The 13835-nt window shown below is 35.6% G+C and overlaps 1 protein-coding gene and 1 long non-coding RNA gene across 4 annotated transcripts in view; one reads left to right on the plus strand and one right to left on the minus strand.

Moving 5' to 3' along the window:
• The window catches only part of LOC138815762 (uncharacterized), a 59972-nt gene extending 49894 nt beyond the window's left edge, over positions 1–10078 (minus strand). For 2 of the 3 annotated variants that reach the window (XR_011368460.1, XR_011368459.1), the window contains exons 1-2: positions 9790–10078; positions 8988–9021 (exon numbers count right to left, since the gene is read on the minus strand). This is a non-coding gene — a long non-coding RNA (uncharacterized lncRNA). Of the gene's footprint in view, positions 1–7673; positions 7784–8987; positions 9022–9789 lie in introns of all 3 variants that reach the window. The other variant, XR_011368461.1, reaches the window with a different exon arrangement.
• The window catches only part of LOC138815760 (TSC22 domain family protein 1), a 93089-nt gene that overhangs the window by 39377 nt on the left and 39877 nt on the right, over positions 1–13835 (plus strand). The window lies entirely within an intron of this gene.

Genomic DNA, 13835 nt, shown 5'->3' on the forward strand with positions numbered 1-13835 from the left:
GGCTTTTTTCTTTTTGCTTATGTGGTGCTGAGGAATCGAACCCAGGGCCTCAGGCATGCAAGGCAAGCGCTCTACCACTGAGCCACCTTCCCAGCCCCACAAGTTGTATAGTTTCTTGCATAGTGTCTAGTGAGTACCACTATCTTAACAATGTTAAGGTTTCTCTTGAGACTACTGCTTTGACTCATGTGAAGTTTAGAAGTGTGTTATCGAGTTTCTATGGATTTTAAGGGTCTTTTGTCTACCTGCAAATAATTGGTGTGTGTTCATTTTTAGTTTAAATTCCATTGTGATTGAGAGCATGATTTGTATTCTTTTACATTTTTTGCTATGTGTTCTACTACCTAGAATGTGATCTATCTTACTGATTGTTCCATGTGAGCTTGAGAAGAATATGATTTTGATGATGTAGAATGAAGGAGCCTAGATTTAGATTTGGTTGATTGCTAGTGTTACCAAATTCTCCTAAGTTTTCATTGATTTATGCTCACATGATCTATCAATTACCAGTAGGTATGTAAGTCTGTAGTTGCAGATCTGTTTATTTCTTTTTGAATTTCTACCAGTTTTTGTTTAATGTTTTCTGGGAGTATTACTTTAAATCATTATGTAATACTCCTGTTTATCCATGATTGTTTTCCTTGTTCTAAAGTCTGCTTTGTCTGAAATGAGTATAGCTTCTTCACTTTCTGTTGATTAGTGTTGGCATAGTATCTGTCTCTGTTCATCTGCTTTTTGTTGCTAGTTCTGGGGCTTAAACGTGGGTGCTGTTCTTGAGCTTTTTTTGCTCAAGGCTACTGCTCTGCCACTTGCTCCATCTCACTTCCTTTTCTGATAGTTAATTGGAGATAAGAATCTCATGGACTTTCCTTCTGGGGCTGTCTTGAAGTCATGATCCTCAGATCTCAGCCTTCCCAGCAGTTAGGATTACAGGTTTGAGCCACTGGCATCTACTTATCCATCTACTATTAATTTCTATGTGTTTTTGTAGCCAAAGTGAGTTTCTTGCAGGTATCACATATTAGAGTTCTGTTGCTCAGCATTCTCACCAGAGTTTGGTATTACCAGTGTTTGATTTGGGCTACTCTAATTAAAGTGTGTGTAACCTCATAGCATTACAGTTCTTCAATGACCTGATCTTCAACATCTTTTTCATAGACTTCTTTTCCATAACCCAGTTTCTCCAATGTTCTTTGTTTCTTTGCCAAAGTTCAGATTTTCCTACTAAATCCCTCTCAGATCTAATCATTTTTGAACATCTTTTCAAATCACTGTCATTTTTCCTGAACTGTCACCAAAGCACTTAGTGGTTTCACTTTATGTCTTGTCCTCTGCTTGGATATGATTTACTATAATCCTTTTATTTTGTTTTGGTGCTGGTCTTGGGGCTTGAACTTAGGGCCTCAATGCTATCCCTGAGCTTTTTTTGTTCAACACTCTACCACTTTAGCCATAGCTCCACTTCTGGCTTTTTGGTGATTACTTTGAGATAAAATTCTCATGAATTTTTTTGCCCAGGCTGGCTTTCAACTGTGATCCTCACTTTTTAAGTCTTGTGAGCAACTAGTATTTTACAGGTGTGAGCCACTGGTGCCCAGCTGATTCAATTGCCTTAATACTCAATTGCTTTCCCTTTCACAAGCAATAACATGACCCATGATATAACATTACTATTCTCCAAATTTATCTTCACTCTTCTTTGCTGGTCATCTTGGGCTTTTTCACTCAGTATCTGAATTTCTAACTCTTTTCTGCTCCCTCCATTTTTATATTTCAGTTTATATGTTTTCTCATTAGGTACCATTATTAGTCATCTAAATGTCTAGTTCTACCCCCTGACCTTCATTCTTTAGTAGGTTGGTTCCCTCATAATATCTCTGTTTAAAGTACATATGTTGGTTTGTTTACTACTTGACTTCCTGAGTTTTAACACTTGAATTCTACACAATAGGCACTGAACAAATGTTTTAATAGAAAATACCTATGCAACCTTTGAGATGCCCAGATGTTGTAATGGAGGTTAATATAAATATAATGCTACTTAGTGCTCTTAGGAAGTTTTCTCAGAAGATCAAAGATTATTTCTCACTAGTATGAGCTAGTGGACTTCTTGGTTATAACTAAACTTTTAAATTACTTGAAAATGAGGTAATTAATGCAGGTTTTATCCTTAGCTATCTGGAGTTAACATTTTAAGTATTCTCCAAACCATCGATCTATAGTGGCATAGTGCTGCAAGGTCAGTCTTAAACTACCTGAGGTCATATGGCACATTGAGCTATGGCTGTCTAAAGTCACTGTTGGAATGACTATCACTGGCCTTTCACCTGAGGCAGGTCAGGTGCCTCGGTTTCCACTTCTGTGAAGGGGCTAATAACATATGTGCCTCTTAGGTGTATTTTTGAGGAGTGAATGGATTAGAGTGTGAAAAATGTTTTCTATGACCCAGCTACAGCCAGAAAAGCACAAGTATTTTACTTCATCTTAGTTCCCTTGCACAGAAAAACATGTAGGTTTCTTACAAGGGTGTCTCACTTCCATCTTTGAAATGAAGTTAGAAATTACCTGGGACTTCTTCATTATCCTAATACCAAACATGAATCTACCTTTTTGAGCACATATCCCTTTTAACTCCAGCTATGATCTTGATCTCACCAACTTTGCATTTTGTTATGTCTTAAGATTTTGTATTCTTTTTCCATATTTTTCCAACTGTCCTCATATACATAGAAACATGTTAGTCTTTCAAACTTCTATTGATTAATATCTAATTCTATTAACTACTGCCCCACCCTTCTGTGTGCCCAAACTTAAAACTACCTGTAATCTCCATGTCTTCTTCCTTCCTCAGCCAACTTATTTTTGCTTTCACTTCTTAATAACTCCACTATAGTACTATAAGATTATTAGTGATTATTAGTGATTCACCATTCTTCATCTATCTAGGATTTTAAGATGGGAGTTTCTCTGTTGAGGTCTTGGTTACCATTTGTCAATTCTTAGGTATTTCTACCCCTACTGTAGGTAAAATACCTTTAAACAGATGACTAAAGCTTGTAACACTGTAAACTTCATGGGTTTAACTATCTTTTGACATCTCTGTCCCTCTGAGTGTAGATTTCCATAGCATTTCTCAGCTTAGCAGATGTTACTCCATGATTCCAGCTATGCAGGAAACCTTGGGTACCGTATTGTCCTGAATATTCTTTAAACCCTCATCTGATCTTATTTTTTTCATTTTGTCTCAAATATCTCTTTTTTCCCCCATCCCTCTTGACATTATACTGGCTTAATCCTTTACGTCCAAACTTACAGTATGATTATTGTCATTGATCTTATGGTAGGTACCCTTGTGTGCTAAACACACTCATTCTTTGCAGTATGGCCTGAGGGATGTTTCTCAAGATAGACACAAGTTGAATTTTGTGTTTCAGAAACATTTAGTTGCCTTCCCCATTGGTTTCAATCTGTATGTGTAGAACAGAGACAAAGTCTTCATAAAATTTATGAAACCTAGAGAGATTCAGTTCTTTTTTGCCTCTGCAGTCCCATACTTGATTACTTCTTGGCAGCTCTCCTCTGTAGCTCACATCTTTGCCTCCAGGGAGGCCTCAGTGATGTTGTTGATCAGGTTAGATCACCAATCCTGTTTACTGTCTCTATGCCAGGTACTTACTATATCATTCCTTGTAATTATGGCTTGACATTTTTGCATTCCATTTTCCTTCCTGCTAAAACCCCTAAGAGTCCAGGGACTTTGCTTTCATTTATCTTTGCCAATGTAGCATAGGTAGGTTAATTACTATTTAGCATCCAATATGTAATATTGCATAAACTATATAAAACTAATCTATTAGTTTATTATAGCTTTTATTTCATCAAATTTTAGGATGCCACTCATTTTTTTCTTTTACTAAGGAGTAAAAGAAACAATGAAAAAAGAAACCTAAGATGAGAAATGTAAAATGTGCTACTTAGAATCAGTGAAAGATAATAATATTGAGGAAGTGGCGCTGTAGCTCAAGTGGTAGAGCGTTCGCCTTGAGCTGAAGAGCTGAGGGACAGCGCCCAGGCCTAGAGTTCAAGCCCCACGACCAACAACAACAACAAAAAAGATAGTAATATTGAAAGAATTTGAAATGTAACATTTTCTCTTAGCTCTTTGCTTCTCCTAGTAAAATAAATGTTACTGAAGGGGAAAAATCAAATCTGATAGACTCTTGACGTCTTAATAATTGACAATAGCTCCACAATTTGGATCTTCTAAAATTGAAAAATCAGACTTATTTCTAGCTTTGAAAAGAAAAAGGTACTCAGTTCATTTGGCTTTATTGTAGTAAGTTTGATAACTTCCTGAACTATTCCTAAACTATGACAGATATTTGAAATACTTTTGGGGAAGAAATTATTGATTGAACCATAGCTTGTTTTCTTGTTTTGCTGTTCTTTTTTTTTTCTCACAAACTTCTGCTTTAGAATAACAGCATTTGTTTTCATTCTTCAGGTTAGGAAGCTTTCTGCTGTGCCTTTTCTGGAGTTGGGACATGTGTGTGAGGTGGCAGAGGCCATTTCCACAACAGTTTTTATCTTATTTTATACCTATATAAAACAAATTTAGAATGGGAGCTTGCCATTTAGCATTGTATTGCTTCTCAAAAGAAACTTTAAAATACTTTTTTAAAAAACCTTTTGATAATTGTAAGGTCTGTTTTGCTAAGTTCTGGATAATAGGAACTCTGGTAGTCTGGTATTTGGTAGTTGGAATAATCTGATCACTTCAGCCTTTTGCAATCACTTAAAATATTCATTGAGGGTGAATCATCATTTGGAAATCATGTACATCATCTCCTTTTTTTTTTTTTTTTTTTGCTTGAGTTGTCTTTTTTGTTTTTTTTTTGAGCAACGGTTTTGTGGCGGTTGTGAGTGTGATACTCATTTATTTTATATATATGTATATTTTTTCTTCTGAAACTTAGTAGCGTCAACATTCATTGTTAGATAACAAACTTCTTCATTATTAGTATAAGATTTGTGTTTGTAGAGCAAAGAGTACATTGAAGTGTACGACTTCTATCTTACTAAGGTGTACTAACAAATATATTTTGAAAAAATATGCATTCATGAATAAAAACAATCACTTCTAGTAATTTTTAAAACTTAAAACATTTTTAGTTTTGTTTCTGATAAAATTTATAAAGTTTGATTACAGAATAATCATACTTAACTAAAATTCAGTAAATTACTATTCTGGTGAAAATTTTGTGTAAGATAGTTTATTAAATCTTTGTAAATATTTAATCATACAGCAGTAATTTTTCATAAGTTTTTATTTTAGTTGGGTAGTCTCCCAAATTTTAGGTTGGTGGTATTTTCTTTTATCAATGTTTACATTTTTGAAGTTTTTTCTTTATAGAAAATGTGATAATAACAGTGAACATGTCCTTCAACAATGTTTTTTGAAAGGTATTCGTAGTTCTTTTATCATACTTAAGTATAAAATCTTAGTATTGGCTATCACATTTTAAAGACAGCTTTCCATATGAACTATTAATGATACTCGAGCTTTGCTGTCTTATTTACAATATCATGTTCATTAATACAAACCAGTAATCCTCTGTAGCAAACTTTTTTGAGGGAGGGAGGTGGAGTTTGCCCTGACCTAGGGACTGAACTCGGGGCCTAGGCTCTGTCCTTGAGCTTTTTTTCTCACAGCTAGTGCTCTACCATTTGAGTCACAGCTTAACTTGCAACTTTTTTGGTAGTTTGTAGAGAAAAGAGTTAAACAGACTTTCCTGCCCAGGCTGGTTTTGAAGTGTGATTCTCAGATATCAGCCTTCTGAGTAGCTAGGATTACAGGCTTGAGTCGTCAGTGCCCCATTTGTAGTAATCACTTCTGTTGCATGGACTTTTTTCAGAGTTGGGTATGAGACTATCTGAAGAGACAGTTATATACATTTTCTATTTCTTCTAAATTCCAAAACTTTTAGAGTACCTTGGTCTTCCTACAGTATACTTTTAAAATACATGTGTAGCCATATTGCTAAATTTAAATTGCTTTTTCACCTAGTGTAAATATCAGGTTACCTTTAACTAGTTTGTGGTTTTAAAAAGTGTGGCTCCATTTTATTGTAACTTGGGAGCTCCTCTGGAAATGAAGAGGTTAAGTCCTAGTTCATTTTTCAGTATAAAAATAGATGCAGTTTCTTTTTTTTTTTTGTAGGAAAGCTGGAATTTATGGAAGAACCAAATTTGTAATGTTAATTTATTTTTATTGCTCTCTTCTATAAGTCAGAACTTCATTATTAAAAGTTGCCTCTAGGGCTGGGAAGGTGGCTCAGTGGTAGAGCGCTTGCCTTGCATGCCTGAGGCCCTGGGTTTGATTCCTCAGCACCATATAAGCAAAAAGAAAAAAAAAACTGGAAGTGGCGCTGTGGCTCAAGTGGTAGAGTGCTAGCCTTGAGCTGAAGAGCTGAGGGACAGCGCCCAGGCCGAGAGTTCAGGCCCCACGACCGGACCAAAAAAAAAAAAAAAAAAAGTTGCCTCTAATAGAGTAAATATTTTGAGTGTAAGTGGGATTTTAGATCATAGTCTGGCATTTCAGTGCAGAACACAAAATGATATTTTTCTAAATATTCATCTGAAACATGCTTTATTATTTTTAAAACCTTGGTTAAATATTTTGTGATTGCACTGAGTCTGACTGCAAAGTCAGTGTAATTTGGCGTGTCTTATGGTTGTCAGAACAGCAAGGCAGTGTGTGAGTAAAGATGGGCTCAGCTGGCAGTTCTTCTGAAGTCATGCCTGGGATTCCGTCTAGCAGTTTCAGAGGCATTCAGTGGTCATGGCAAGTGAATTCTCTTCCCCTAATGTCATTGTGCTCTTGCTTGCAATCAAGATTTTAAACTTCTCTCTCATTTTAAGAAATAGGTTATGAACTTACTGATGCACGTCTTTTGAAACTGAGACAGGCTTTAAATTCACTCTTCAAGGTTTTGTGCATATAAATGAGTTAAAATTATTCCAAAATTTTGAGTATAATCCTAAATTAATGTGAATGTCTTGAAACATTATCTTTAAAAATTATTTCCCCATAAGAAGTTATTCTAGAGAAGTAGCTACTCTTATGAACTGCTGCTATAGTCCTGGTTACATTGAAAGTAGAGATTCAGTGTTTTTATTATTTAGATTTCTGCTTTTTAAAAGTAAAATATGGTGCCTATCTTTGAAGTTATACGATTTAGGGGGAGGTTCTCTACACAAAGGTGTAGGTGAGGTTCCCACACAAAGGAAAACAATTATAACAACATTTATCTCCTTTAAGAATATCTAGCCAGGGGCTGGGAATGTGGCTCAGTGGTAGAGTGCTCGCCTAGCATGCAGGAAGCCCTGGGTTTGATTCCTCAGTACCACATCCACAGAAAAAGCCGGAAGTGGCGCTGTGGCTCAAGTGGTAGAGTGCTAGCCTTGAGCAAAAAGCAGCTCAGGGACAGCACCCAGGCCCAGAGTTCAAGCACCAGGACTGGCAAAAAAGAAAAACAAAACAAAACAAAACATAAGAATATTCTAGCCAGGTGCTGGTGGCTCATGCTTGTAATCCTAGCTACTCAGTAGGCTGAGATCTGAGGATCACCATTCAAAGCCAGCCCAGGCAGGAAAGTCCATGAGACTCTTACCTCCAATTAACCACCAGAAAACTGAAAGTGGCACTGTGGCTCAAATGGCTCAAGAGTGCTAGCCTTGAGCTGAAGATCTCAGGGACAGTGCCCAGGCCCAGAGTTCAAGCCTATGACCAAAAAAAAAAAAGAATATTCTGATTACTTCTTTTTAAAGGTATATATATATATATATATATATAGGTATATATTAAAGGTATATATATTAAAGGTATATATATACACACACACACACACACACATACACACACACATATATATATTCATGTGTATGTTTGTGTATATGTACTATATGTGTATGAACACACATACACTCACCAGGCTGATGATATCGTGGGTATACACTTCTATGTTTGAAGGATTTATTGAAGAATTTTCATGAGTTGCTTTCTCTAATATCTTGGAATTTCTATTTTAGTTAAAATAGAGGTTACAGATGACACACTTTATTATAGGTAAAATTTACTGTTGACATCTTCTCCAGAAAAAACCTTTCTTTTTGTCCTTTTAGTAACAATCATTGCAATGCCAGTGTTTCTTTTCTATGAATATGTAGCCAGGCTGACCTTGATGTCTCTATCTACCTGCCTTGGCCTCGTTGGGATTATATGCGTGCACTACCATGACCAGCTTAAATGCTCAGTTGTTGAAAGATCACGGAATACTATTCCTGGTACCCTTCTGTCTTCCAATTTGTAGGGGATAATTCTGGGAAATTTCTAATTTTTATCAATATTTTAGTGAGGAGGAAGTTTATTTTTCACAGTAGTGATGGTCACTATTATTCTGTAATCTAAGCCTTATCACCTGCCCCCTCAAAACCACTCCCAACAGGCTTCTTCATTCTATTTTACTTTACCCTCCTTACAAACCTTCTGTTAGAACGTGTTCCCCTACCACAGCCCACCAATAGAGGCAGTCCTACTTTCCTGTCATTTTTTTAAAGTGTACATTAGTTGTGCCAAGGGGTTTGCTATAGTAGTTCAGATGTATATACATTATATACATTATATTTTGTTCAGAATAACATTTATATTTCTTTCTCTCTCCCCACCCCCTAACCCTTATTGATGAACAGCTTTCATTGAGATTGCTTATGCTGTGGATGCATTATTGACTCTTTAATTTTTTTTCCTTTCACCTCCATCATCCCAAATAGTCCTATAATTAAAGTCCTATGTATGGATATATGTATATACATGATTATGTGTATGGGTGTATATATTATATATCCATGGAAATGTATGTCTTTTAGATCTACCATCCACATTTAAGCAAAAATGTACAACATTCAACTTTTTGGGCTTGGCTTACCTTGCTTAGTATGATATTCTGCAAGTCCATTTTCCTGCAAATGACACAATTTTATTTTATATGGCTGAATAATATTCTATGGTACATAAGTCTCTTTATTTTCTTTATTTAGTCATCTGTTGTTGGGCACTTAGCTGATTTCATCATTTGGTTATTGTAACATTCTTTCAGTAAACATAGGTATGCAGGTGTCTTGTATGTTGGTTTATACTCCCTTAGATGTATGCCTAATACTGGTATGGTGAGGTCATAAGGGAGGTCTACTTTTAGCTTTTCGAGGAACCTCCATACTGATTTATACTAGTTTACATTCTCACCAGCAGTGAATGAGGCTTCTCCTACCACATATCCCTACCAGTATTTGTTTTTTATTTTCTTGATGGCTACCATTTTGACTGGAATAAAATGAGATCTTAGTTTGTTATGGCTAAGGATATTGAACATTTCATTTGTCTATTAGCCATTTATAATTCTTCTGAGAACTGTTCAATTAATTGGATTATTTTTGCTTTCTCTTTTTTTTAAGTTATTTGTATATTCTAGATATTAGTTCTTTATCTGAAAGAGCTTTCTCTTGAATAGCTGACAAAGATTTTTCTCTCATACTGTGGGTTGTCTTTTGGTTCTGGTAATTGTTTCTTTTGATGTACAAAATCTTTAATTTGAAGTAGTTTCATTTGTAAACTACTTTCTTGTTTTCTTTGAGCAATTGAAGGCTTATTCAGAAAAAATATATTCGTGCCCGTAACTTCCAGAACTTCCCCTGTGTTTTCTGTAGTAGATTTAAAGTTTCAGGTCTTACCTTGAGGTCTTTGATCCATTTGAAGTTCATTTTTATACATGGGGAATGTTAGAAGGTCAAATTTCAGTCTTTTGCAAGTACATATCTAGTTTTCCCAGAAACATTTATTGAAGAGGTTGTCTTCAGTGTATCTTTTTTGGCTCCTTTGTTGAAAAGTTGATTCCTGTATCTTTGTGGCTTTGTTTCTAGGTCTGTAATATATATATTACAAAGGAGTTGCTACTCCAAATGTTTATGAATATAATGTTTCAACAATCTCACCCATCCCATTACTAGGTTTTCTGTTCCATTGTTTTTCAGGTCTGGTTTTGTTCTAGAACCAAGTTGTTTTTGTTACTATGGTTTTGGAGAATAATTTGAAGTCTGGTATTTTGATTACTCCAGTATTGCTCTTTTCACTTAGGATTGTTTTCCTATTTGGAGTCTTTTATGCCTCCACATGGATTTATTTATTTATTTTTTATTTCTGTGAAGAAATTGTTGGTACTTTGGTGGGTAGTGAATCTGTAGATTGTTTTTGGCAATTTACTGATCCATAAGCATGTGAAGTCTCTATTATCTGTGTCTTCAGTTTCTTTAGGTTTTTATAATTTTAATTGTAGAGATGTTATAAAGTTTTCAGTATAGAGGTCTTTCACTTCCTTGGTTTAATTAAGTTAGTAGCTAGGAATTTTATTGTTTGAGGGGCTACTGTGAATGAGAGTGTTTTTCTGATTTCTTTCTTAGCCTATTTATTCATAGCATATAGAAAAGCTACTGATTTTTCAGTGTTGATTTTATATGTTGCTATGTTTTCAAAGGTGATAATGGAGTTTTTTTTGGAGTTTGTAGGTTCTTTTCCATACAGGATCATGTCATCTGCAAATAGGAGTAATGTGACTTCCTTCTTACCTACCTTCCTTACCTTACCTTCTTTACCTTTTTGTTTCTTTCTCCTGTCCTTCCTTATTTTTCTTAAATGAAGTTACTGGTTACTTGAAGTAAGGTAATTTTGTTTTTAAAATCCTTGATACGATTAAGTGGTATGTATTGCCAAGTTTTGCCTCTATCTCTATTCTAAGTTCATCAAATATTAGTAATCTTTGTTTGACTCAGTCCTTTCTTTATCAAGAAACCATTGTTATTTTTTCTAAGATTTTAAAATGGCAACATTTACTTTTAATCATAGTCACATACCACTTTTGACTTGGCTAGGTGGTTCTGATTATTTTTAAAAGTATATGTGTGTGAACTTTTTTGTTGCTGTTGTTCAGAAAGTTGTCCATTTGGACTTGTGGGTATTTACACATTGACATATTGAACAGTTATTACTATATGTCAGCAAGGTAGTTATAAGTTAAATGTTAGAAATAAGATTTAGTTCTTTATCTTACAATGTAGCAGCTTAATTATGAAAATAGACAGCTAGGTAGATATTTTATGCAATTCATGGTTTCCCTTATTCTCTCCTCACAAGTATGACTTACAATTAGCTTGTTGTTAAAATAAACTTATTCCAGTATCCCTTCTTTGCACCATTGTGGAGACCTAAACTTAGCTGTAGGAAAGCAGAAGAATATAGGCAAACATTTCTGTTCATGTTGTCTGAAATTTTTTTTTTAAATTTAAAATTTTATTTTATTTTATTTGAGAACATACTGTACAGAGGGGTTACAATTACATGGGCAGGATAATGCATAAATTTCTTACTAAGCATTGCAGCCTCCTCCTTTGTTTACCCTTCACCTCCCTTCCCAGCCACCCCCCTCCCCCCCCTCAATCATACCCCCCCCCACACCGACATTGTAAAGCTGTTTTGACATGACATTTTGTACTTCTCATTGTTGCAACAGGTCCACCTGAATCCTTAAACGACTTGTTTGTCCCCATCTCCTCCACATGTTATACTGACATCAAATATAGTGAAAGCGGGGGTTACACTGTGGGGGAGGGACATACAAAGCAATAAAGAAATAATCTTATAAATGCGTTAGAAACACATGCATGAAAGAAACGAAAACATTAAAATTTTTGAAGTGATATTTGGCATCTACATCTTCTCAAAATTTTGTAACTCAACATTTTTCCATGTTTTCACAAGTTATTCAGCGACATTTTTACTTGCTATATAAAAACACGGATGTACCAGAATTTTATTATTGCCCAGTATTAATTTCTTTTTTCCCATTTCTTCTTTATTCATGGTGCTTAATGAATGTTCATATTAGACTTTAATCTTTGTATGTATTCACGATTGTTAGGGTTTTTGCAGAAGTGAAATAAGAGGTAAAAAATACCTTTTTAAAAAAAGATTCTTAGTATATACAGCGCCTGTCTTGTGCTCAGACAGTTTGACCAAGCATGATAAAAAATTTTTATTTCTAAACAAAACGTTTGCGTTCTCACAATAGTTAGTTCCTCATTATCATCAGTTGTTTTAAATCACTGTGTGATCAGCTGAGTGTTTCCTGGCCCTTAAAAAAATGCCTCCTCAAAAGTTAAAAAAAAACAGCCAGGTGCCTGCAATCCTAGCTACTCAGGAGGCTGAGATGTGAGGATCACGATTCAAAGCCAGCCCAGGCAGGAAAGTCCATGAGTTTTTTTTTTTTTTTTTTTTTTTTTTTTGAGTCCGGTTGTGGGGCCTGAACTCTGGGCCTGGGCGCTGTCCCTCAGCTCTTTAGCTCAAGGCTAGCGCTCTACCACTTGAACCACAGCGCCACTTCCAGCTTTTTTTTTTTTTTCTTCTGCTTATGTGGTGCTGAGAAATCAAACCCAGGGCCTCATGCATACAAGGCAAGCACTCTACCACTGAGCCACCTTCCCAGCCCCTCCCTGACACTCTTATCTCCAATTAACTACCAGTTGTCACTGTGGCTCCAGTGGTAGAGTACTTGACTTGAGCTGAAGAGCTCAGGGACCATGCCTAGGCCCAGAGTTCCATGACAACCAAAAAAACAAGGCAAAGGTAATGTGTTTAAATGATAAAGTAAAATTTTTGTATTTGTTCAAAGGCATAGTGTCAGCAAAATTTGGGTGGCATTATGGGGAAAATGAATCATCTACAGTACAATAAAGAATATGAAATTGATCTGGTTTTTGATGGGCAGCATTAATGTGTATGAAAGTAATGTTGTAACAGCAATGTAGCCTACTCAATGCAGTCTCAAGTTGTGAATGTTCAGACCTACTGCATGTACACTGTAGATTAGAGTACTGAAGTCTGTGTATCTTGAGCATGCACTGTTGTTTAGTGGGGTTTTTTTGTTTTGTTTTGTTTTTTGCTGGTCCTAGGGCTTGAACTCAGGGCCTGGGTGCTGTTCTTGAGCCTCTTTGTGCTCAAGGCTAGTGCTCTACCACTTGAGCTACCACTCCACTTCTGGCTTTTTCTGTGTAGTTCACTGGAGATTAGAGTCTCATGGACTTTTCTGCCCAGGCTTCATACAGTGATCTTCAGATCTCAGCCTCCTGAGCAACTAGGATTACAGGCGTGAGACACCAGTGCCTGGCTGATGCACTATATTTTAATCCATAGCATTGTCCTTGGAACCATGCCTGAAGATACCAAAGGTCTACTATACAAGAGTCTATTGCTTTTCAGAAGGGCCTTGACTTTTCCAACAATATATGAGAGTATTCATTTCCCTTGCCCAACATTTCTTCTACATATTTTTCTTACATATTTTTCTTACATATTTTCTGGTTTGATGAGTGAAAATAATATCTTGTTTTAGTAAAGTATGTTTTCCTATTAGCCAAGATAAAAATCTGAAAGTATGTTTTTCTTCTCCCAAGTGTTTAGCTCCTTTTTCAGCTCCTTTAGTGCTAGTAATTAATTTTGTGAGCAGTTGCATCTTATTACTGTATCCTTCATGATTTAACAGATGTTTTTATGTTTTTAAGGGTGAAGAGTTCCAAGATTTTCATTTCAAAACTATATTGAAACTATCCTACCCTCCTCTTTTAAAATGTTAGCTGTGATAAAATACATGCTATCCTAACAATGTATAAGTGAACAATTCAGCTGGGTTAACTATACTCACGTTTAGTGTGCAACTGTCACCACCATC

Source organism: Dipodomys merriami, unplaced genomic scaffold (assembly GCF_024711535.1).
Source record: "Dipodomys merriami isolate MVZ:Mamm:240054 unplaced genomic scaffold, mDipMer1.0.p SCAF_667, whole genome shotgun sequence".
NCBI classification, from domain to species: Eukaryota; Metazoa; Chordata; class Mammalia; order Rodentia; family Heteromyidae; genus Dipodomys; species Dipodomys merriami.